Source organism: Chlorocebus sabaeus, chromosome 8 (assembly GCF_047675955.1).
Source record: "Chlorocebus sabaeus isolate Y175 chromosome 8, mChlSab1.0.hap1, whole genome shotgun sequence".
Taxonomy (NCBI): Eukaryota; Metazoa; Chordata; class Mammalia; order Primates; family Cercopithecidae; genus Chlorocebus; species Chlorocebus sabaeus.
This window is the reverse complement of record NC_132911.1, coordinates 148,908,076-148,932,991: the sequence shown is the minus strand read 5'-3', so window position 1 is coordinate 148,932,991 and position 24,916 is coordinate 148,908,076. Positions and strand designations below refer to the sequence as shown.

The 24,916-nt window shown below is 45.5% G+C and overlaps 1 long non-coding RNA gene and 1 pseudogene across 1 annotated transcript in view; one reads left to right on the top strand and one right to left on the bottom strand.

Moving 5' to 3' along the window:
- The first annotated feature begins 133 nt into the window (after window positions 1-133).
- LOC140712265 (cAMP-regulated phosphoprotein 19 pseudogene) lies at window positions 134-21,206 on the top strand (annotated as a pseudogene).
- Window positions 16,952-24,916, bottom strand: part of LOC140712266 (uncharacterized) — a 13,745-nt gene continuing 5,780 nt past the window's right edge. Inside the window, exons 2-3 of the long non-coding RNA XR_012093812.1 lie at window positions 21,228-23,169; window positions 16,952-17,911 (exon numbers count right to left, since the gene is read on the bottom strand). This is a non-coding gene — a long non-coding RNA (uncharacterized lncRNA). The remainder of the gene's footprint in view (window positions 17,912-21,227; window positions 23,170-24,916) is intronic.

The following is a 24,916-nucleotide window of genomic DNA, read 5'->3' as shown; positions in this document are numbered from 1 at the left end:
TTGGACTTTTTTTTTTTTTTTTTGAGACGGAGTCTCGCTCTGTCGCCCCCAGTGGCGGGATCTCGGCTCACTGCAAGCTCCGCTTCCCAGGTTCACGCCATTCTCCCACCTCAGCCTCCGGAGTAGCTGGGACTACAGGCGCCGCCACCACGCCTGGCTAATTTCTTTTTTTTGTATTTTTAGTAGAGACGGGGTTTCACCGTGTTAGCCAGGATGGTCTTGATCTCCTGACTTCGTGATCCGCCCGCCTCGGCCTCCCAAAGTGCTGGGATTACAGGCTTGAGCCACCGCACTGGGCTGGACTTTATTTTCATACTCTGATTGGTTGTCCTAAGACTTGCTCTATCCAATCAGAACATGATAATAAAGTGCAATCCCAGTAGGCCTCCGGGCTTTCTCTTATCCAATCCTGGAATGTGTAGTCCAGAAACCTCATATGCATAACCTCAGTATATAAATGGTGCTGAAGAGGAGTCAGGCCATTCCAGGCGCTGCTGTGTCTGCTCATCGAGCTGCTTCATGCCCGGCTTAGAGGACCAGGACGAGGGCTATCCCCTGCCACGTGCTGGAGACTGTAGTCTGCGGCACCGCGGCTCGCCTTGCTGTGGTTGGTGGTGACAGAGACTGCAGTGTGGCTGGAGCGGTAGGAAGGGGAAAATAGTTTTCGGATAGATGGAGGGGTAGAGGGAAGCAGGAGAAGGCATTGCTTAAAGATGGTGAGGAAAAGATGGGGGGAAAAAAATTGGGGGGTAGATGGAGGGGGAAAAACAAGGTGGTGACAGGAGGGAGAGAGGTTTCACGGAAAGAGTGGGGAAAAAGTTTTGGGGTAGATGGAAGGGGGAAACAAAGGGTGGCGATGAGGGAACAGGGGTGAGCAGGAGAAAGAGAAGGTTTGCAAAAATAAGGTTGGGAGAAAAGAAAGGGAAAAAAGACGGTTGGTAAAAATATTTTGAGTAGATGGGGGGGGGAAAAGGTTGACAAGTGGGAAGAGAAAAGAGGGTGCAGAGAGGGAGGGAGAGAAGGTTCTGTGAAAAGAAAGAGGAGAGAAGCTTTTAGGTAGATGGAGGGGGAAGAGAATGGCCAGCAGGAGAAGGATAAAGAGGGTGGCGAGCGGGAAGGAGAAAAGGTTTTGCAAGAAGACAATGGGCAGAAAAGAAAATGCAGAAAGAAAAGATAGTGGGTAAGAAGTGTTTAGGTAGATAGAAGGGGAAAAGAGGGTGGCAAATGGGAGGAGAATAGAGAGGGTGGCAGAGGGAGTGGGGAAAAAGGGTTGGGAAAAAGGCGATGGGGAAAATAGTTTGGGGTAGATGGAGGGCAAAAAGAGGGTGGCAAGCAGGGTAGAGGAAAGAAGAGGGCGAGCGGGAAGCAGGGAAGGCTTTGTGAAAAGACAGCGGGCAAAAATTGGGGAGGTAGATGGGTAAAAGAGGGTGGTGAGCAGGAGTAGGGAGGAGACTTTGTGAAAAGACGGCGGGGAAATGTTTTTGGGTAGATGGAGAAGGGAAAGAGGGTGACAAGGAGGAAGGGAAAAAAAGACGATGGGGAAACAGTTTTTGGGTAGATGGAGGGGGAAAGAGGGTGGCGAACAGCAGGAGTGGGGAGAAGGCTTTGGGAAAAGATGGGGGAAATGTTTTTGGGAAGGTGGAGGAGCAAAAGAGGGTGATGAGAGCAGGAGGGGGGGAAAAAGTGGCCAGGGAGAGGGAGAAAAGATGGTGGGGAGAAGTTTTTGAGTAGATGGGTCAGGAAAACGGTAGTGAGCGGGTGAGTATAGAAGGCTTTGCAAAAAGACAATGGGGAAAAAATGGTGGGGAAAAAGTTTTGGGGTAGATGGAGGAAGAAAAAGGTGGTGACAAGAGAGAGGGAGGGAGCCAAAGGCAGTCGGGAAAAAAATTCCTCCTGTACTGATTTTTTAATACTCTTTCACTTTGGTCAGAAAAAATAGTTGATATGATTTCAGATTTTGTTTTGCTTTGTTTTGTTTTGTTTTGTTTCGTTTTTTAGATGGAGTCTTGCTCTGTTGCCCAGGCTGGAGTGCAGTGGTGTGATCTCAGCTCACTGCAACCTCCACCTCCCGGGTTCAAGCCATTCTTTTGCCTCAGCCTCCTGAGTAGCTGGGATTACAGGCATACACCATGATGCCCTGCTAATTTTGCATTTTTAGTGGAAATGGGGTTTCTCCATGTTGGTCAGGCTGGTCCTGACCTCTGTTGATTCTCCCACCTCTGCCTTCCAAAGTGCTGGGATTACAGGTGTAAGCCACCGCACCTGGCAAGGATGTTGAATTGTATTGAATGTTTTTTCTGCATCTATTGAGATGATCATATGATTTTTGTTTTAAATTCTGTTTATGTGGTAAATCACATTTATTGATTCGCATATGGTAAGTAGTCCTTGCATCCCAGGAATAAAACCTATGTAATCATGATGAATTATATTTTTGATATGCTGATGGATTTGGTTTGCTAGCATTTCGTTGAGGATATTTGCATCTATGTTCATCAGATATTGGCCTGTAGTTTTTGTTGTTGCTGTTGTTTCCTTGCTAGATTTTAGTGTCAGGATGATACTGGTTTTGTAGAAGGAGTTAGAGAGGAATCCCTTCTCCTCAATGTTTTAGAATAGTTGCTGTAAGATTGATACCATCTATTTTTTTTGTATGTTTGGTAAAATTCAGCTGTGAATTCATCTAGTCCTAGGCTTCTGCTTGATAAACATTTGTATTACAAATTCAATTTCATAATTAACTACCGATCTGTTCAGATATTTTTTAATTTATAGAGACAAATTATTTGGTTTATAGTTGTGCAGGCAGTAGAAGCATGGGACCAGCACCTGCTCAGCTTTGGATGAGACCTCAGAAAGCATCCAATCACGGAGGAAGGCAAAGGGAAGGCCACTGTATCATATATCAGGAGAGAAATCAAGAGCCAAAAGGGGAACATGGCAGGTTGTTTTAAACAACCAGCTTTCATGTGAAACAACAGAGCAAGGACTCGCTCATCACCAAGGGGATGGAGCTAAGCAACTTATGAAGGATCCAACCCCATGATTCGACACCTTCCACTAGGCCCACCACCAACATTTGAGATCACATTCAACAAGAGATTTGGAGGGTAAACACGTCCAAACAATGTCATTTCACCCCATGACCCCCAAATCTCATGTTCTTCCCATATTGCAAAATATAATTACCCTCCCCCAATAGTCCCCAAAAATCTCAAGTTGTTTCAGCATCAACTCAGAAGTCTGAAATCTCATCTGAGCTTCAAGTTAGGTTCCTCCACCTATGAGCCTATAAGATCAAAACCAAGTTATTTGCTTCCAGTATTCAATGCAGTACAGGTGTTGGGTAAATATTCCCATTCCCAAATGGAGAAGTTGGGCAAAAGAAAGGGGTAACAGGTCTCAGGCAAATCTGAAACCCAGTAGGGCAGACATTAAACCTTAAAGCTCCAAAATAATTGTTGACTTCATGTCCCACATCCAGGGCACACTTGTGCAAGGGGTGGGTTCCCAAGACCTTACGCAGCTCTGCCTCTGGCTTTGCAGTGTACAGTCACCATGGCTGCTCTCTTGGGTCAGAGTTGAGTGCCTGTGGTATTTCTAGGCTCAGGATGGAAGCTTCCCATAGCTCTACCATTCAGGGATCTCGAGCTGGCAGCCCCGTTCCCACAGCTCCAGTAGGTAGTGCCCCAGTGGGGACTCTGTGGAGGCTTCAATCCCACATTTCCTGTTGGCACTGCTGTAGTGGACTTTTGGTTTCTTTGTGATTCAGTCTTGGAAGTTTGTGTGTTTCCAGAATTTATCCATTTTCTCTAGGTTTTCTAGTTTATGCACACACAGATATTCATAGCAGTCTCTGGGGATCATTTTTTATGTTGGTGTTATCCTTTGTAACGTCTCATTTGTCGTTTTTGATTGTGCTTATTTGAATCTTCTTTTTTCTTGCATAATCTAACTAGCAATCTATCAATTTTATGTATCCTTGCAAAGAACCGACTTTTTAATTTTGCTGATTCCTTGTACGGTTTTTTTGGTCCCAATTTCATTAACTTCTTCTCTAACATTTGTTACTTCCTTTCTTCTTCTAGATTTGGGTTTGGTTTGTTGTTTTCTAGTGTGTTTGGCTATTTTAGCTTGTTAATTTGAGATCTTTCTGTCTTTTTTATGTAGGCATTTAGTGTTATAAAACTCTCCACTTAACATTGTTTTTGCTGTATCCCAGACATTTTGGTATGTTGTGTTTCTATTTTCATTTGTTTCAGGAATTTTTTTTAAATTTCTGCCTTAATTCTGTTATTTACACAAAAGTCATTCAGGAGCAGATTGTTTAGTTTCCATGTACCTCTGTGGTTCTGAGAGTTCTTGATAAGGACTTCTAATTTTATTCCACAATGGTCTGAAAAGATAATATAGTTGTGATTTTAAAACATTTATTGAGGCTTATTTTATGACTGAGCATGTGGTCAGTTTTAGAGAATGTTCCATGTGCAAAAGAGAAAAATGTATATTTTATGGTTTCTGGGTGGAGTATTCTGTAGATGTCTATTAGGTCTGTTTGGTCAAGAGCCCAATTTGAGTCCACAGTTTCATTGTTAGTTTTCTGCCTAATAATCTGCCCAACTAATAATCTGCTTAATGCTGTCAGTGGGGTGTTGAAGTCCTCCACTGTTAGTGTACAGCTGTGTATCTCTTTTTCTTAGGTCTAGTAATACTTATTTTAAAAATCTGGGTGTTCCAATGTTAGCTGCATATATATTTAAGACAGTTAAGTCTTCTTGTTGAATTGAACGTTTATCATTATATAATGCCCTTCTTTGTATTCTTATTTTTACTGTTGTTGGTTTAATGTCTGCTTTATCTGATACAAGAATAGCAATACCTCTTTTTTGTTTTTCATTTATGTGATGAATCTTTTTCCATCCATTTACTTTGAGCCTATTGGTGTCATTACACATGAGATGGGTCTCAAAGGCAGCAGAAATGTCTTGTTTTTTTAATGCAATTTGCCACTCTGTGTCTTTTAAGTGGAGCATTTTGGCCATTTGCATTCAAGCTTAATATTGATATGTTAGGTTTTCTTCCTTTTATAGCCTTGTTGCATTGTAGTCTCAATTATTTAATTACTTTATAGGTTCTGTACCTTTTGTATTCATGTATGTTTTTATGGTAGCAAGTATCATTCTTTTATTTTCACTAGTGGAACTCCTTTAAACATTTCTTTTAGAGTCAGTCTGGTGGTAATGACTTCCCTTAGCATTTTCTTGTCTGGAAATACTTTATTTTCCTTTGTTTATGAAGCTCAGTCTGGCAGGTTATGAAATTCTTGCACGGCTGGGCGCATTGGCTCATGCCTGTAATCCTAGCACTTTGGGAGGCCGAGGCAGGCAAATCACCTGAGGTCAGGAGTTCGAGACCAGCCTGGCCAACATGGAGAAACTCCATCTCTATTAAAAATACCAAAATTTGCCAGGCCTGGTGGCAGGCGCCTGTAATCCCAGCTACTCGGGAGGCTGAGGCAGGAGAATTGCTTGAAGCAGGAAGTGGAGGTTGCAGTGAGCTGAGATCATGCCACTGCACTCCAGCCTGGGTGACAAAGTGAAGGGGTGGCCTGCCCCTCCACACCTGTGGGCATTTCTCGTTAGGTGGAACGAGAGACTTGAGAAAAGAAATGAGACACAGAGACAAAGTATAGAGAAAGAAAAAGTGGGCCCAGGGGACCGGTGCTCAGCATACAGAGGACCCACGCCGCACTGGTCTCTGAGTTCCCTTAGTATTTATTGATAATTATCTTTACCATCTTAGAAAAAGGGAAGTGAGAGGATAATAGGATCATCGTAGGGAGAAGGTCCGCAGTAAGACATATGAATAAAGATCTCTGTGACACAAGTTTAAGGAAAAGTGCTGTGCCTTGATATGCATATGCAAACATCTTCATAAACCTTTTTAGTGCATAAAGAGCAGCACTGTGCTAGCAAGTCCCACCTTTTGCCCTAAGGTGGTTTTCTCCTTTCTCAGTAAACAACATACAATCAGGTTTTACACCAAGATGTTCCCTTGCCCAGGGACGGGCAGGAGACAGATGCTTTTCTCTCTATCTCAACTGCCAAGAGGCTTCTTTCCTCTTACACTAGTCCTCCTCAGCACAGACCCTTCACGGGTGTCAGGCTGGGGGACAATCAGGTCTTTCCCTTCCCACGAGGCCATATTTCAGACTATCACATGGGCAGAAACCTTGGACAATACCTAGCTTTCCTAGGCAGAGGTCCTTGCGACCTTTGGCAGTGTACGTGTCCCTGGGTACTTGAGATTAAGAGAATGGTGATGACTTTTAACCAGCAAGCTGCCTTCAGGCACTTGTTTAACAAAGACACATCCTGCACAGCCCAAAATCCATTAAACCTTGAGTCACCACAGCACATGTCTCTTGCAAGGACAAGGTTGGGGGTAGGGTCACAGATTAACAGCATCTCAAATACAGAACAAAATGGAGTCTTTTATGTCTACTTCTTTCTATATAGACACAGTTACAGGCTGAGCTCTCTGTCTTTTCCCCACAACAAAGTGAGACTGTCTCAAAAAAAAAAAAAAAAAAGAAATTATTGGATGGCATTGTTTTTTTCTTTAAGAAGGCTAAAGCTAGGCCCCAATCTTTTCTAGGTTGCAGGGGTTCTGCTGAGAAATCTATTGTTAATCTAATTTACTTTATAGGTAATTTGGCCCTTTATTTGAGCTGCCTTTAATATATTTTCTTTTGCATTGACCAAGGCTATTCTAATGACTGTATGCCTTAGGAATGGGCATCTTGTTTACTATCCCACAGGTGTTCTCTGAATTTCTTATATCTGAATGTCAACCTTTCTAGCAAGACTAGAGAACTTTTCCTAAATTATTTCCTTAAATATACTTTCCCAGTTGGTTACTTTTTATTCTTCTGTTGTAGGAATGCCAATAAGTTGTAAGTTGGGTGACTTTACATAATCCCATATTTCTTAAGGGCTTTGTTTTTCAGTTCTTTTTTCTTTTATTTTTGTCTGACTGGGTTACTTTGAAAGACCAGTTTTCAAACTCTAAAATTATTTCTTCTGCTTGGTCTAGTTTATTGTTAAAGATTCCAACTGTGGTTTGAAATTCTGTTAGTGAATTTTGTAATTCCAGAAGCTCTATTTGTTTTTTTCTTAATATAGCTATTTATTTTTCCATATTTCCAATTGTATTTAATGACTGTTTCGCACATAAAATTAATGTATACGTGATTAGTGCTTTAAAGGAACTAAGCACCCACCAGACTCAAGAAAAAATGATGCCCTATGATACATCTGAAAAAAATGTAATCTTTTTATTAATTACACTTATGCAAATTAAAATAGTATGTATTTTTGTCTAGCAAAATAAAATATAAGTGTCAGTTTTGGTGAAGGGAAAGCATAATGGACATTAATTTGCTGATTGGTACTGAAAATATAAATTGATTCAACATTTTGTAGGGACGTTAGTCAATATGTGTGAAAATTCACTAATATCTTTTTATACAGTAATTAAAGTGGTAGGACTTTTTGAAAAGAAAACATGTCTCAATGTGCCCAAATTATGTTTCTGTGAAAATGTTTATAAAAAATGTTATTTGACCAGGCGTGGTGGCTCACGCCTATAATCCCAGCACTTTGGGAGGCCGGGGCGGGCAGATCACGAGGTCAGGAGATTGAGACCATCCTAGCTAACACAGTGAAACCCTGTCTCTACTAAAAATACAAAAAATTAGCTGGACATGGTAGCAGGCGCCTGTAGTCCCAGCTACTCGGGAGGCTGAGGCAGGAGAATGGCCTGAACCCAGGAGGCGGAGCTTGCAGTGAGCAGAGATTTCGCCACTGCACTCCAGCCTGGGCGACAAAGTGAGACTCCGTCTCAAAAAAAAAGTTATTCATTGGAACAATAAAATATTTAACAATAGAGAGAGTAGGCCTGTAAATCATGGAACTTACTCAACGAGGGATGCCTGAAGAGGGTCTAAAAATAATCTATATGTTTAAGTAAATTGAAAGCAATTTATTTTAAAATCCTACATTTAATTCTATTAACAATTATAAATTTAGGTGATAGGATTATTGGTAAATTTTAATTTTTTTAGCATTTTTGTTCCTTTATGTGCCAATTTCTCTATTATTATCTCTTACTCCTTTTGTAGATAAAATACACTGGTTTAACATAAAATAAATATCATTCATAATTTCTTAAACAGTAAGAACATTTTTTTTGAGACAGGTTCTTGCTGTTACCCATGCTGGAGAGCAGTCATAGCTCACTGCAGCCTCAACCTCCCAGGCTCAAGCTATCCTCCTGCCTCAGCCTCCCAAGTGTCTGGGACTACGGCTGTGCACCACCACACCTGGCTAACTTTTACAGAAAGGTTATTGTAGAGCCAGGGTCTCACTGTGTTTCCCAGGCCAGTCTCAAACTCCTGGGTTCAAACAATCCTCCTCCCTCAGCTTCCCCAAAGTGTTGGGATTACAGGCATAAGCCAATGACCCAGTCAGAGCTTTTTTTTAAAAATGTATGCAATATATTTGGTCTTTAAAAAATGTTTTTGTTTGAAGAGCAAGGTACTACGTGCAGGACAATAATCCAATTTATGGTGCAGTTTAATTTAAAATGAAATCACTTGGCATTATTAAAAAATAAAATTTTCCTCGGGCGCAGTGGCTCACGCTTGTAATCCCAGCATTTTGGGAGGCCAAGGCGGGTGGATCACCTGAGGTCAGGAGTATGCGACTAGCCTAACATGATGAAACCCTGTCTCTACTAAATACAAAAAAAAAAATGTGTGTATATATATATATATATCCGGGTGTGGTGGCGCATGCCTGTAATCCGAACTACTTGGGAGCCTGAGACGGGCAGTCACTTGTACCTGGGAGGCGGAGGTTGCAGTGACCCGAAATCGCGCCATTGCACTCCAGCCTGGGTAACAAGAGTGAAACTCTGTTTTAAAAGAATAATAATAATTAAATAAAATTTCGAGTGTCCATTTGTTGCCAAGAAAATAATTTTTAAAAGTTTTATTCTAATGCAATCTACAATTGTGTAGAATCGTTGTAGAATATACCACAGCACACTGTTGAGTTTTGTTTGCTATTAAGATTAAGTGGGGCCGCACGGCCAGACAGGCCCTCCTCCTGAGGCCGGGCGGGCTGCGCGCCTGCGATCCTGCGCCTGTGGTCCTCGGGCGGCCCGGACGAGCGCAGGAGAACCCGCGAGCCCAGCGGCGCCTGCCCCGGGCTGCAGCCCCACCTGCCGGCGCGCACCTCCTGGGAGCGGCTTCTGGGAGCCGGGCGGCCCCGCGGTGCAGGCGCGCGCCTAATGGCTTTGCGAGGCTCACTGGGTCTGAGAGGTCGGAGGCTGCGAGTGTCGCTGCTGAAGGCTGTGGTGGACCGGGCTGGATCGCGGATTGGGGGTTGGATCGGCGATTTGGGGTTAGATCGGGGATTTGGGGCTGGGTGGGGGGCGGTGAAAAGTTGACAGGGAGCTGCCCCGGCTCGGGAGCCGGTAGTTGGGTGTCTGAGAAGAAGATGACAGGTGCGTGCCACCACGCCCAGCTAATTTTTGTATTTTTAGTAAATACAGGGTTTCACCATGTTGGCCAGGCTGGTCTCAAACTCCTGACCTCAGGTGATCCGCCCGCCTCGGCCTCCCAAAGTACTGGGATTACAGGCGTGAGCCACCGTGCCCGGCCCTATCAGTACTATTATGTTTTGTAAATAATAACATATTTTACAAGAAAAATATTTATAGTCGAGTAGGTATAACTGAACTTTTCCCACTGCTTTTCTCACCAAGGGCTTCTGCATTTGTATTTTGCACAGGGCTTCTCAAAATATGTAGCCAGCCCTGCAGATGAGTAAAGTTTCCAGACTTCCTGCTTGACAGCTCTGGTAAGCAGCTCAGAGAGTGAGCCAGCAGGGGTGCCTCGTGTCCAGCCTCACAGAGTGCCACAGATTGACTCCAGCAGCTGAGAGGGTCCCTCCCTTGGCACTTCCTGCCAAGGACAGCATGGACCCAGGATCCGTGGTCATGACAGAGCAGGCCGCAACCAGCAGTGAGAAGGATCCACTATTCTCATTGTAGCCCTGGAGCTCAGGATGGAAGGCAAGGGGAGAGGTGGGTAACACAGAAGGTGACTTTCAAACCTGAGGTGCCTGAGAAATCCCAAAGTTTGACTAGATTATTTTTTCATCTAAGAAGTGGAAACTTGAAATATAAATTAGTGGAATTTATTGGAAAATGAAAGAAGATATTTTTTATGTTTACTTAGTTTAAAACTTTTTTAAAAAGTTAATTCAAAAATGTAAAAAAAAATTAATTAAAAACTGAAAAAATTACTTAAAAATTAGCTGGGTGGGCAATGCAGTGGCTCACACCTGTAATCCCAGCACTTTGGGAGGCTGAGGTGGGCAGATCATTTGAGATCAGGAGTTCAAGACCAGCCTGGTCAACAGGGTGAAACCCCATCTCTACTAAAAATTAGCTGGGTATGGTGATGGGCGCTTGTATTCTCAATTACTGTGGAGGTTGAGGCAGGAGAACTGCTTGAACCTGGGAGGCGGAGGTTGCAGTGGGCTGAAACCACACTGCTGCACTCCAGCCTGGGCACAGAGCAAGACCCTATCTCAAAGAAAAAAGAAAATTATTTTTTAAAATTTAAAAAATGAAAATTAGGTGGGTGTAGCTCACCCTGTGGTCCCCAGGTGTGAGCTATGGAACAACTGGGTGTGTGCTGTCCCCTTCCCACCTGGCCTAACCTGGGGTTACCTGCTCCCTCCTGTCTTCCCCACACCTGGGGAGAGCATGTGCATGCCTTTACCACCTCAGCTTCATGGAGGGTGCACCAGGGTGCCTCTGCCATTCTCCATCCCCTGGGCCTCTGTCTCGGTGGTGCCCAGAGATAGTGGGCTCACAAGCTCTGAGGCCGCCTTTCCTCCCAGACCAGGCCTCCTCCTCCCTGCCTGGCTCAGGGAGGGCCTGCAGCGCTCACAGGTTTGAAGTGGCCCTGGGACTCGCAGGATGCAGCAGGCCTTAGTCAGTAGGATGCGTGGTCATTTCACACCGCTGCTGTGGCAGATGACCATAGCATGCTGGCTTAAAACACCACACGCTGATTCTCCCACAGTGCTGGGGATCAGAAGTTCAAGGCGGGTTCCCCTAAGCAGAAACCAAGGTACGGGCACTCCCTCCGGAGCCGGGAAGGAGCCTTCTCTCCTGGCCTTTGCCAGCGCCACAGTGGCACTCCTGGGTTCAGGGTCCCTCCTTCTGCAGGGCAGTGGCAGGATCTCCCCAGCACTACACCTTCCCCCGGACAGTCATGGAGTTTCCCTCCGCCTCCCTCTTTTTGTTTTCTTTCTTTTTTTTTCTTTTTTCACTTTTCTTATTATTTTTAGATTAACGCCTAATAATTGCACATGTGTATGAGGTACATGTGATGTTTCAATTCATGCATGCAATGTGTAATAATCCAGTCAGTGTTATTAGCACATCTGACACCCATTTACCATTGCTTTGTGTTGAGAACATTCAGAATCTCCCCCCTAGTTATTTGACAATATACATTAAATTAGGGTTAATTACACTCACCTTACAGTGGTGCAGGACACTTGAACTTACTCCTCCTGTCTAGCCGTATTTTTGTGTCTGTGAGCCAACCTCTGGCTATCTCCCCACCCACCCATCCTTCCTAGCCTCTGGTAACCACTCTTCTACTCTGTTTCTATGAGATCAACTATTTTAGCTCCCATGTAGGAGTGACAACATGTGACATTTATCTTCCTGTCCCTGGCTTATGTCGCTTAACAAGGTGTCCTCCAAGCTCATCCATGTCACTGTGAATGACAGGACACCATTCTTTTTATAGCATAAAATAGTTTTCTGGTGGGTGTATGTACGATATTTTCTTTAACCGTTTATCTGTTGGTGTGAACTTAGGTAGATTCCATATCTTGGCTGTTTGGAATAGTGCTACAATAAACAGGGTTTTTTTTTTTTTTTTCCTGTGGATAAGTCTTCAGTAGTGGGATTGCTGGATCATACTGTAGCTCTGTTTTTAGTTTTTTGAGGAACCTCGATAGTGTTTTCCATAGCAGCTGCACTAATTTACCTTCCCTCCAACAGTGTATGAAAGCTCCCCTTTCTTTGCATCCTCACCATCATCTGTCATTTTCTGAAAGTCTTTTTGATAATAGTTGTTCTAACTGGGATAAAATGATATCTCATTGTGATTTTAATTTGCATTTTCCTAATGATTAGTGATGTTAAGCATTTTTTCACATACGTATTGGTTACTGGTATGTCTTCTTTTGAGAGATGTGTATTCGGCTCCTTTGCCTGTTTTAAAATCCGATTATTTGGAGTTTGTTTCTGTTGCACTGTTTGAGTTCCTTGTGTATTCTGGATACAAATCCTTTGTTGAATAAATACTTCACAAATATTTCCTCCTATTCTGCTGGTTGTCTCTTCACTTGATTTTTTGTTTTTGTTTTTGACACAGTCTCGCTCTGTCATCCAGGCTGGAGTGCAGTGGTGTGATCTCAACTCACTGCAAGCTCCGCCTCCTGGGTTCACACCATTCTCCTGCCTCAGCCTCCCGAGTAGCTGGGACCACAGGTGCCACCACCACGCCCGGCTAATTTTTTGTATTTTTAGTAGAGACGGGGTTTCACTCTGTTAGCCAGGATGGTCTCGATCTCCTGACCTCGTGATCTGCCCGCCTCGGCCTCCCAAAGTGCTGGGATTACAGGCGTGAGCCACCGCACCCGGCCCAGCAGAGCTGATTTTAAAGATATATGTAGATGGGAGAAGTGGGATGGCAGTGGCGCTAAGGTGCATGGAATAATGGTTAGCCTCGGTGCTCTGCAGGAAAGCCTGTCCCCACACCCACCTGACTGGGGAGGATGCTTGTGACTCCTGAATGCCCCTCACACTAATCTTGGCATGAATTACTGTGTCCGTTGCATGACAAGCTGTGTGACAACTGCATCCATTCCCCCAGGAACCATAAGCAATCTGAGGATAGGAAATGCTGCTTTATCTGTTTCCAGCCCCCAATGCAGGGTCTCGAGAGGAAAATCAGCACAGCAGCCTTTCCCTTTATCTGGTTTCCTTTTCTAAGGTTTCAGTTACCCGGGAACAACTGAAGTCCGAAAATGTTAAATGGAAAATCCCATAAAAAAGCAGTTCCTGAGTTGTACAGGGCGCTCCATCTTGAGGAGTGTGGCATCTGGCGCCATGCTGCTCCATCCCTGCGTCCGGGGTCTGAGGCGCCATGCTGCTCCATCCCTGCGTCCGGGGTCTGAGGCGCCATGCTGCTCCATCCCTGCGTCCGGGGTCTGAGGCGCCATGCTGCTCCATCCCTGCGTCCGGGGTCTGAGGCGCCATGCTGCTCCATCCCTGCGTCCGGGGTCTGAGGCGCCATGCTGCTCCATCCCTGCGTCCGGGGTCTGAGGCGCCATGCTGCTCCATCCCTGCGTCCGGGGTCTGAGGCGCCATGCTGCTCCATCCCTGCGTCCGGGGTCTGAGGCGCCATGCTGCTCCATCCCTGCGTCCGGGGTCTGAGGCGCCATGCTGCTCCATCCCTGCGTCCGGGGTCTGAGGCGCCATGCTGCTCCATCCCTGTGTCCGGGGTCTCCACACTGTCCACCCTCCCTGCTGTGGTCACTCAGCAGCCATCTCAGCTATCAAACTGCATATGGCAGAACGCCGCTCAAGTCACCCTTATTTTATTTAATAATACCCCAACGCACACAGTAGGGATGCTGGCAATTCGGGTGTGCCAAAGAGAAGCCATAAAGTACTCCTTTAAGTGAAAAGGGGAATGTTCTCAATAAGAAAAAAATTGTATATTGAGGTTGCAAAAATCTACAGTAAGAACAGACCTTCTGTCCTTCAAATTATAAAGAAAAAAGGGCTTTGTGTTAGTTTTGCTACCACGCCTCTAACAGCCAAAGTGATGCCACAGTACATGGCAAGTGCCCAGTTCAGATGGAAAAGGGATTCCATATGTGAGCAGGGACATGAACACAAACGTATTTCGATCGATGGCCGTCGGGTTCCATGTCATCTTAGGTTTCAGGCATCAGCTGGCGTTATGGACTACATCTCCCGAGGAGTAGGGGGGACTCCTGTACCAGAACAGCAGCACTCATTAATAACCCCAGTGTGCATCTACTTGCCGGCACAAGGGAGGGAGGGAATGCAGGATGACAACTGCGATCACGTTGGGGTCACCAACCCATGTCCCAGAACAAGACGACAGACATAAGGCTCAATCTCCACATCAGAGGCACTCAGGGGGCCTCTGCTCCAGCCTCCTAGCCTGGGGTGAGCAAACTTCTGTCAAGTGTCAGATACTAAAGATTTTAGACTTTTCTGGCCTGATATGGTCTCTGTCCACATCTTTTTGTTTTGTTTACAATTCCTCGTTTTCTTTCGTTACAACACTTTTGAAATTTAAGAACTGTTCTTAGTTCTTGGGCCTTACAGAAAGAAGCTGAGGGCCAGAGTTGGCCCTTGGCTGTGATTTGCCAATGTCCGTGTGACTCCGCCATGCTGCACAGCCTCTCTGCACCTCTGACAAACGGTCCCCAGGCTGTGTGCAAGGGCTCATCTCCCCACCATGACCTGGAATTGAACCGTCGCAAGTGGACTCTTGTGCAGGTTTCTCCAGCATAAGATGACTGGTGTGAGTTTCCACGGATGCGATTTCTGAAATTAGAGTCCTGAGAAATGCAGTGGCAGCAACACTGCGGAGGAAAGCCAGCCCTGAGTGCACCCGCTGCAGCTGCTCTTCCAGAACATTCTATCTCTGGACCAGGAGGTACCTGAGGCCTGTAAGCACCAGGTGGGCTCTAAGGGCCTGCTCCAAGGACCCCTTAGTCCCTCGGCACGGCTCTCAGCTGGGTTCAAGGGAAGGCTAGTAACTGGTGGTTTGAGACCAACTCCAGAGAGGTCAGCAGGAGAGGTGTGTGCCAAGCGGGGTGGATCTCAGGGCTGCCTGAAGCCTAGAAATCTGACTCAGCACTTCTGCAACGCGGAAGACGCCCTGGCCTCCCTGAGTGGGAATCCCTGGGACTGAGGTGAGGCTGCCTGGGTCTGGGTCAAGGGAGTGAATCCATTCCCAGGAGCGGGCTGTGGCAGCACCATCAGGACACAAAGCCAGTGACCTGTGGGGTGGAGACTGCTTTTCCCACTGTCTGTGATCTGGAGGAAGAAGTTCTGCCAAGCTGCCACCCTGACCTGCCGGATCTGTAAGCTGCTTCTCTGCGCCTGAGGGTGCTCAGAGCCCTCATCACGTGCCTGCTGCTTGGCCTACTCCCGAGACTGTGGCATGCACACCAGAGGCCACACTCACATCCTTGGCACTCACTCTAGGCTCACGGTCTGTCCCGTCACAGGAGCGGCTGAGGAAGGAGCCAAGGGAGAGGCAGGTGTCCAGGCTAGTCCAGCCGGGCCCAGAATGCCTGTGTTTGGCTGAGCTGACTGACCAGAAGGTGCCACACAGGGAGACAGTAGGGGTGGGAGCAAGGCCTGGGCAGGAGGATTTTCCTGCTTCCTGGGCCTGTTCATCCCTCCGTGGACTTAGACACACAATCCCTGGGTTCACCTCCTCACAGGCTGTGGGGTGCTGGTGGAATCACGTTCCTCCACCTTAATGTCTGGAGGAACAGATGACTTAGACCAGCATGTGCAAAGGCCGGGGTGGGAGTGAGGGGCTGGGTGATGCACTCTGCAGAGCCCAGGCTGAACAGAAGCTGGGTGGATGCACTCTGGAGAGCCCAGGCTGAACAGAAAGGACAGTCATGCAAGGAACACGGAGTCCTGTGGCAGGGAGGCCACCTTGGGGATGGCAGGGGGAGGAGTTGTCAGTTGTCCAGGTTGTCAGGGGCTTGTGGAGATGCTCTGGGGTCCCTTGGGTTCTCAAATGGATTTTGTGGTTCCATGGGCAGGACTCTGGGCTCGCCTCCAAAGGAAATCCGATTACAAGAAACAGGTGAAGTTACATGCAGTTGCCAGGAGCTCAGAATCCAGTGAAGGCACAGACAAGGCAAAGTTGGACAGCGGTGCCCTTGGCAACGGGAGGGACTGGCACTCTAAGCCTCATGTGTCTGACCACCCTTGGGGACAAGAAGTCAGGCCAAAGGCTGCTCCGGAAGGGAAGGGTTAGCAGGACTCAGGCAAGTGGAAGATGGTGCCCCAGGCCAGTGTGAGGTGTGGCAGCTGTCCCCTTGGCATGGGCAGCTGGCAGGTTGACCCCTGACCCCAGCTGTTTGCCTTGCGGGGAAGCTGTGTGGCTCCTGTGGATCTTACTGTTCGCTGGTGTGGCACTGCAGGGCAAGGAGAAGGTAAGAAGACGCAGGGAGGCAGCCTGGGCTGCAGTCACACTTCTGCTGCACCCAGATCTGTGAGCTTCTCCACAAAGAGGAGAAAGAAGACAAGCCCAGGGTTGGGACTTCCCCCTGGCTTTTTTTTTTTTTTTTTTTTTTTTTGAGACGGAGTCTCTCTCTGTTGCCCAGGCTGGAATGCAGTGATGCAATCTCAGCTCACTATAAGTTTCGCCTCCCGGGTTCATGCCATTCTCCTCCCTCGCTTCCTGAGTAGCTGGGACTACAGGCACCTGCCACCACGTCTGGCTAATTTTTTGTATTTTCAGTAGAGACAGGATGGTCTCGATCTCCTGACCTTGTGATCTGCCCGCCTTGGCCTCCCAAAGTGCTGGGATTACAAGCATGAGCCACTGCGCCTGGCCAGGATTTTTTTGTTGTTGTTGTTAAGATTGCGTCTTGCTCTGTTGCCCAGGCCGAGGGCAGTGGCACGATCACTGCTTACTGCAGCCTTGACCTCCTGGGCTCAAATGATCCTCCCAATTCAGCCTCCCAAGTAGCTGGAACTACAAGCACACACCGTCACACCCAGGTAATTTTTTAAAAATTTTTATTTATTTATTTTTGTTATTTTTGAGATGGAGTCTCACTCTGTTGCCCAGTCTGGAGTGCAGGCAGTAGCACGATCTTGGCTCACTGCAACCTCCACCTCCCAGGCTTAAGCAATTCTTCCTCCTCAGCCTCCCAAGTAGTTGGGATTACAGGCACCTGCCGCCCCACCTGGCTAATTTTTGTATCTTTAGGAGAGACGGGGTTTCACCATGTTGGCCAGGCTGGTCTCGAACTCCTGACCTCAAGTGATCCACCTGCCTCAGCCTCCAAAATTGCTAGGATTACAGGCGTGAGCCACCGCACCCAGCCAATTTTTTTTTTTTTTTTTTTTTTTTTAGAGACAGGGTCTCACTATGTTGCCCAGGCTGGCATCAAACACCTGGCTCAAGCAATCCTCCCATCTTGGCCTCTTAAAGCACTGGGATTACAGGAGTGAGCCACTGCACCTGGCCAAGAATTTCCTTAAAGCTTATGAAGTGTGAGCCTTTCATTTCATGTGGAAGGTTCTGGTGGCTGCAGGATGGCCTGAAATGAGAGGGCAAGTGATCCTTTAGAGAAATGGTTTCCTTTTATCCAGTCTGAAGCTGATGGGGGTGAGGCTGGAAGTAAGTAAGGCTGGCAGAAGTAAGGCTGGAATGGAGGAGAAACAAATCAGCAGGACTTGGCTGAAATGTGTTGGGTTTGTTCGTTTATTTACTCAGCAGATACACAGGGAGTGCTCACTGTGTGCTTGGCACTGTGGTCAATGAACTGAGTATGCAACAATGAACAGAATACATATGGTCCTTGCTCTGTGCCACTCACAGTTTGGTTCAGGTCCAGAGAGGAAGAGGAGGTGTTCTCAAGGTTCCACTGGTGGAACATTGATGTTCCTCCCCAAACCAGTGACCAGTTAGTGAGGGGTGCAGTCACGTCCGTGGGTCTTCAACAGCATTTTACTGAAATAAAATATCAGAGTGCCTTGGATGTCATAAGGGAAAGAAGAGTTTGCAGAAATTTTGTTTCTGTTATATATATGCAGGTCTGTATTGGATCAGTATGTGCAATATACTTATTACTGAAGGGCAGGTAAAAAAACAAACAAAAAAAAAAAAAACCTTGTATGGGGCTGAGCGTAGTGGCTCAGGTCTGTAATTCCCGCACTTTGTGAGGCTGAGACAGGACTGCTTAAACCAGGAGTTCAAGACTAGCCTGGGCAACATAGCAGGACCTCATCTCTACAAAAAAATAAAATAAAAATTAACCCAATGTGGTAATGCACACCTGTAGTCCCAGCTACTTGGGAGGCTGAGGCAGGAGGTTCACCTGAGCCCAGGGATCAAGGGTGCAATGAGCCATGATCACACCAGTGCATTTGGCCTGGGCAACAGAGCAAGACCCTGTCTCAAAAAAAAAAAAAAAATCTAAAAAAGAATGGTTAAGTCAAGCATGGTGCTGCATGCCTATAGTCCCAGCTACTCTGCAGGCTGAGGCAGGAGGATCACTTGAGCCCAGGAGTTTGAGGTGGTAGTGGGCAATAATTGTGACTATAGCCACGGCACTTTAGCCTGGGCAACATGACGAAACCCGGTCTCTACAAAAACTAAAGAAATTAGCCTGGAGTGGTGGTGCATGCCTGTGTTCCCAGCTATTCCAGAGGCTGAAGTGGGAGGATTGCTTGAGCCCAGGAGGTGGAGATTGCCGTGGGCTGAAATCTTGCCACTGCAGGGGGCTACAGGAGTCTAAAAGGGAGGGGACACAATTTCCCCAAATCTCCAACGTTGGGGAGTTCTGCCTACACTCCTTGCCCCAGGATGCCCCCAGCACCAAGGCCAAGGGGGCGTCAGCCCTCAGCACTGGGGTGGAACATTTATACACAGAACCAGGCCACAGAAGGCATACACAGAGCCCATGAACACCGGCCCCCATCTCCACCCTCTGTTCTCTGGGACTGCAAGTCCAGGCCTGACCTGGTTCTGTCCCTACCTGGAGGGACAGAAGACAGAAGGAGACAATCCCTGAGAAGCCTTTCCCGAAGGCCTCATTCCCCCTCAGCCCTCACTTTGTAAGATCTCTCAGCCCGCACTTTGGGAGGCCAAGGCGGGCAGATCACGACGTCAGGAGATCGAGACCATCCTGGCTAACACGGTGAAACCCCGTTTCTACTAAAAATACAAAAAAATTAGCCGGGCGTGGTGGCGGCGCCTGTAGTCCCAGCTACTCGGGAGGCTGAGGCAGGAGAATGGCGGGAACCCGGGAGGCGGAGCTTGCAGTGAGCTGAGATCGCGCCACTGCACTCCAGCCTGGGTGGCAGAGCGAGACTCCGTCTCAAAAAAAAAAAAAGAACAGAGCTAGGAATACCGTTTCCAGGGCCTAACAAACAAGCATAGCCGGAAGACAGAGACAGATTTCGAGAGGTCCTTATTCACCTCTACTTCCAGGGGTTCTATGAGGAAAACAGATTTTTCCCAAAATGGGATTTGTGGTGCCTTTTCTGTTTTTCCAAGGAGTCCCAGGCCACGAGAAGTTATTTTAGGGTCTTTTATATATGCACCAGGAGTGGTAAGAAAGAGTGGAGAAAAGTAATTTAGTTGACTGAGGAAAAACCTTTTCTAGGAAAACAAGATTTATGAAGAGAAAAATGTAAAGGCCTTTTGAGTATTCTTATAGCTTGGATATTTAATTTTAATTAAGCTGAGAGTTCTTTTTTGCTGAGCGCGAGGGCGGAGGTTAGAATTATATAAATGTTATGCCAAGTTAAATTGAAGGATTGGGTTATGTGCAGGAATTCCCTGCGATAGTGGGAGGGATTTCTGGGAACATCCCAGACACTGTTTGATTTGCAGCAAATCAGACCCGGAGAAGGGGACGTGAACATGAGCGATTCCTGAAAGCCCAGCCACTTCCTGGAGAGGGAGAATGGCAGAGGAGGTCTGACCGGTTGGAGTAGGTTTTGAACTGGTGGAGAAGGCGGGGGGGGGGGGGGGGGGGGCGGGGCTTGAGGTAGAAGAAAACCTGAATATAGGGAAACTTTTGCCATTTGCCGTTTCTGGTGATAAAATCGTCAAGGTTCCCGAGAATTTGAAAGGTAAAAGTGCTGTGTGGGCCACTGGCTGTTATTATCCAGTGTGTATTGGGACCAGGATGTTTTGCAACATAACATTAAACGCTTTAGCTTTAGGCTCCCCAGTAAGCCAAGTTTGATGAGGTTGTGAAGACACAGTTCAGTGGGGAGCACGCAGGAATGTGGGGTTGTTTGGCACCCACGTGGACTGGTGAGAGGAAGCCAGGGGTGTCTGTTTGGTTCTAGGCGCTCCCAGACAAAAGACAGAGACCCAGAGTCCTCTTTCTGAGAAGGAACTGGGCGTCCCCAAGACTTTCTCCAGCTTAGTCCCATGGGTCCCCTGAGGACCGGAACAGCAGGCTGGACTTTCTCTGGTACCGGGAGAAAGTCAGGGGGAGGCAGATTTTACCCCTCAGCTGAATTAGTGTCCAGCATTGGATGTTCCAGTTGCAGTCGGCAAAGGGCCTTCCAGACTGGAGCTGCGTGAGGAAGAGAGAGACAGAGAGAGAAGAGAAGGGAAGAGGGAGCAAGGGTTGGAGAGCAAAGTATCAGTTGCGAGGGGTTGGAGGTGGATTCCAAGCCCTGAGGGTTTTGAGAGTCCACAGGGGAGGAGCCCTGGCCACAGTCTCACAGTTCCCTTCGGGGTAGGTTTTCTCCTCATGCAAATTGCTTGAAAGGTGAAGGGAGAGGCTGGGAGAGCTGGGCCTGGTGGCGGGTGGGCCTAAGGCGGCGTGGCAGCAGCCAGGTGGCAACAGGACACCTGCCAATCGCATCTTTTCCTCCATCTCACCTCTGCAGAGGGAGCACTATGTCTGTGGAAGAACTGGGCGCAGCCTCCGCGGAGGAGCAGAAAGAAATGGAAGATAAAGTGACTAGTCCAGAGAAAGCTGAAGAAGCAAAATTAAGAGCAAGATATCTTCACCTGGGACAAAGGCCTGGAGGTTCAGATTTCTTAAGGAAACGATTGCAGAAAGGGCAAAAATATTTTGATTCTGGGAATTACACATGGCTAAAGCAAAAATGAAAAGCAAGCAACTTCCTACTGCAGCTCCGGAGAAGACGGAGGTCACTGGTGACCACATTCCTACCCCACAGGACCTTCCTCAGTGGAAACCATCCCCTGTTGCTAGCAAGCTGGCCGGCTGATTAAAAGAGCTGAACTGCATGAATCTGCTAATTCCCATGATTTCTCCTTAAAATATGTTACTTACCTACTTTTTATTTTCTTTCATTCACTCAGTCATTGGAGACTGACAGCTTTGCAGGTAGCAGTAGCGTGTGCTGCTATTGTGGAATATACTTGTGTAGCATTTTTGATTCATTTAACAGTGCACTGGAGAAGAGGACATGTTAGAGCAACATTAGTAAACTACTTGAAAATAACTGTTTGTATTACCTAACTCCAAGTGTAGTACTGGTTCTAACAAGTAACAAGCAGTTTTAAAATTTTAATGTTTTGGCTTTCATTACTTCATCTTAATTACAGCTTTGTATGTTACTCTTATTTAGTATAATCTCTATTGTATTGATTTCTTCTGTATTTACCTTAAACAGAAGTTTAGGACTACAAGTTAGAAGAAAGGTCACATATTTCAAACATAAGATTTGTGTTTGTCTCTGCTTGAACTTGAATGGCCTTAAACCTGTTTCAGCTTTAACAGTAGAATTTTACTTGGGCAATATTTGCCCCTTCTGGTGTAACTTATGTGTTTCTAGTGCTTAGCAGCTGCTGTTGAAGCTAATATTCTTATTCAGTTCTATAGAGTCAGAATACCTTTTGTTGTTGAAGATGTGAATGAAGTATGCATGTGCATTGACTGCTGAATTCACTTTTGTGCCATTTTTGTAAATACAATAGTTTTGCACAACCTCTCACAAATGTCTGTATTTATTTCACATATTTAAAAAGTAGATAATGTGCCAACCAGAAGCTCAAGAGTTCCTACACAAAACTCTGTAAGTCTTTATAGCTTTCATATCATAAGAGTAGTTTACAATCTCGGGCTTATAGAATACCAAACTGAAATCTTAGTTCAATCCGTCATAGACTTAAGCTTTTCATTTGTTACTAATATCCATGACATTCAGTGGCCTTGTGCATATATGATGTGTTGCTTAGGAATAGCTTTTGTCCTATGTAGAACCTTTCATTTTGATTTTTATGAAAGTTGCAATTCATATAATTTATATAAAATTTTTAAATGTAGAAACTTTTTACTTCCACACTCAACTTTGGAGACATTAGAGTAAAAGGCTTCAATACTCTGCATTCCATGCCCCCGCCACCTGCTTTTCTTCCCTTTTGTTCTTCGGCTCAAATGGTATTGGGTTGTTTGTTCTATACAGAAACATATATCCTTACTCTTTTATATAACACAGTAATGATGTTTTCCTTCTAATTTCTCAGTTGTTAATCTCTCTCTCTCTCTCTCTTTTTTTTTTTTTTTTTTTTTTTTTTTTGAGATTAGGGTCTTGCTCTGTCACCTGAGCTCTAGTGCAGTAGTGCAATCATGGCTCACTGCAACCTTACTCCTAGGCTCAAGTTAACTGTTCTTAATCCTTTATTATTACTAATATTATACAATTGTTTAAATAAAAGGAACTTTATGATGAAACAGCACAGAATGCTGGCTCAAGAACCTATGTCAAGATGAGCTGAATTTTGGTAAATTATTTTAGGAATTATGACAAGCTAATAGAATTGGGCTTGTGACAATGAGAGGAATTTACATGACGGGTAAAACTTACTCATATTAAAATTGTTTAGATATTTGCTTCTATAGGTGTCCACTTTAATGAAATACCAATTTAGTTTTACTTGTGGCTTATCTAGTTAGTAAGAACTTTAACGGACTTTATTGGGACAAGTGTACCGTTCTTGTAGGAGGTCCTATCACAAGCAGTTGTAATGCCATGCCATGATACTCAGGATCAGAAGCTTGAGATGTTACTATTTTTCTCTTCACCTCTGACTTGCAGAGAGCTTCTGCTTTTTGGATCCAGGCATCTTTTCTGAATCCTGTTCCCATTAGTATACCTGCTCTCCTATGATCCCAAATCGCAGTCAGTGGTGCCTCGAACACAGCACCTTCAGGTAAAGGCTGCCTAGTGCTCCGGGGAAAGCTGGCTGATTATCTCCCTGCTCTACTCACCCTAAAAGGCAGAAAAGCAACATAGTCACTCCTGTGCTCATTTGTAATTGTAAAGATCAGTTATATATAGATTTGTAATGAGAGCAAGTATATACTCATTATAGGATCAATTTAAGAAGTTTAAAATATCCCGAAGTAGAATTTCTATATCTAGTCTTCTGTCTTTTTTTTTGTTTTTTTTTCATGAATATTTGCAAGTGATTACCCTTAACTTCACACATGACAGATTAATCTGGAAGATCAGAGAGGCCACGTTATTCCTGATCGTGACAGACTTGCTCCTGTGGTTTGGGACAAGTAACAAAACATCTGCGTGAGTTTTGTTTGTAAAATACGCTATTAATATTTGACCTACCTCAAAACGTGTTGAGGATCTGTGAAATACTAAGTGCCCAAAATAAAATATTGCTGATTGTCTTTTTACTAAAAGTAAACTTTCTCATTAAGCCAACCTGCCTTCTGTAAGTCACAGTGCTTAAATCTCAGGATTTTTCATTAGGAGAGACCTGTCGTTAAGGATTTGCAGGTATAATTGCTTAGCCTCCATCACTGGTGATTGGGATAGAGGTTTTACATTTTTCTGTTTTCCATCCTGCCTCAAAGCTCAGTTTATTGGAGACATTTGTAAGCTATTGGATCATCACTTGAATCAAGATTTCGACTAGTGAGTTTAATTATCCATTTCTTATGATTTCAAAGCTATAGTCTGAGAAATGGCTAATTTTAATAACTGTCCTATCATAAATTAATGTTGGGATAAACTGAAGTTGGAGATAAATACTTCATGAAAACTAACTAAAGTCTGACACAAATTACCTGTTTTATGTCCAATAGCTACTACATTTGATATAACAGTTTTGAGAAATATTTCATTCTTGAAGGCAACATCTGACATGGTTCTCAGCAAGTTGGAATAGTAAGGATTGTTGGGTTGTTTTGATGAGTGGAAGCAGCACGTTTGTAGCATACAAGTTATTTAATAATCTTGTGCTGTTGACCTAAAAGTATGTCTTAACTCTTCATCAAGGCAAGCCTGGTGAAGCCTTTACTTGTTACTACTTCAACAGTTGGAATTAGTTGCTCTTTTTACTTGATGAAACAAAAGTCTACCTCTGAATATTTATGGATACTTTTTACAAAATCAGGCTTGTGTTCTTAATCCAAATTAGTAAAGTTTTATGGAAGCTGAAATATAATACAGTAGTCTCCCCTTATCTGCAGGAGATACATTCCAACACCCCTAGTGGATGCCTGAAACCTCAGATAGTACCAAACCCTTTACAGACGATGTTTTTTCAATCTGACAACCAAGGCGGCTACTAGGCGACTGAGGGGCAGGTTGTACACAACCTGTGTGGACAAGCAGGACAAAGGGATGATGCACACCCCGGGCAGGACAGAGCAGGAGGATCATGAGATTTCATCACTCCATGGCTTGTAATTTATTTTATTTTATTATTATTTTTTTTTTTTTTTTTTTTTGAGATGTAGTCTCACTCTATCACCCAGGCTGGAGTACAGTGGTGCGACCTTGGCTCACTGCAGCCTCTGCCTTCTGGGTTCAAGCAATTCTCCTGCCTTGGTCTCCGAGGTAGCTGGGAATGCAGGCGCCCACCACCATGCCCAGCTAATTTTTGTATTTTTAGTAGAGACAGGGTTTCACCATGTTGGCCAGGCCTGTCTTGAGCTCGTGACCTCAGGTGATCCATCCATCTTCCTCGGCCTCCCAAGGTGCTGAGATTACAGGC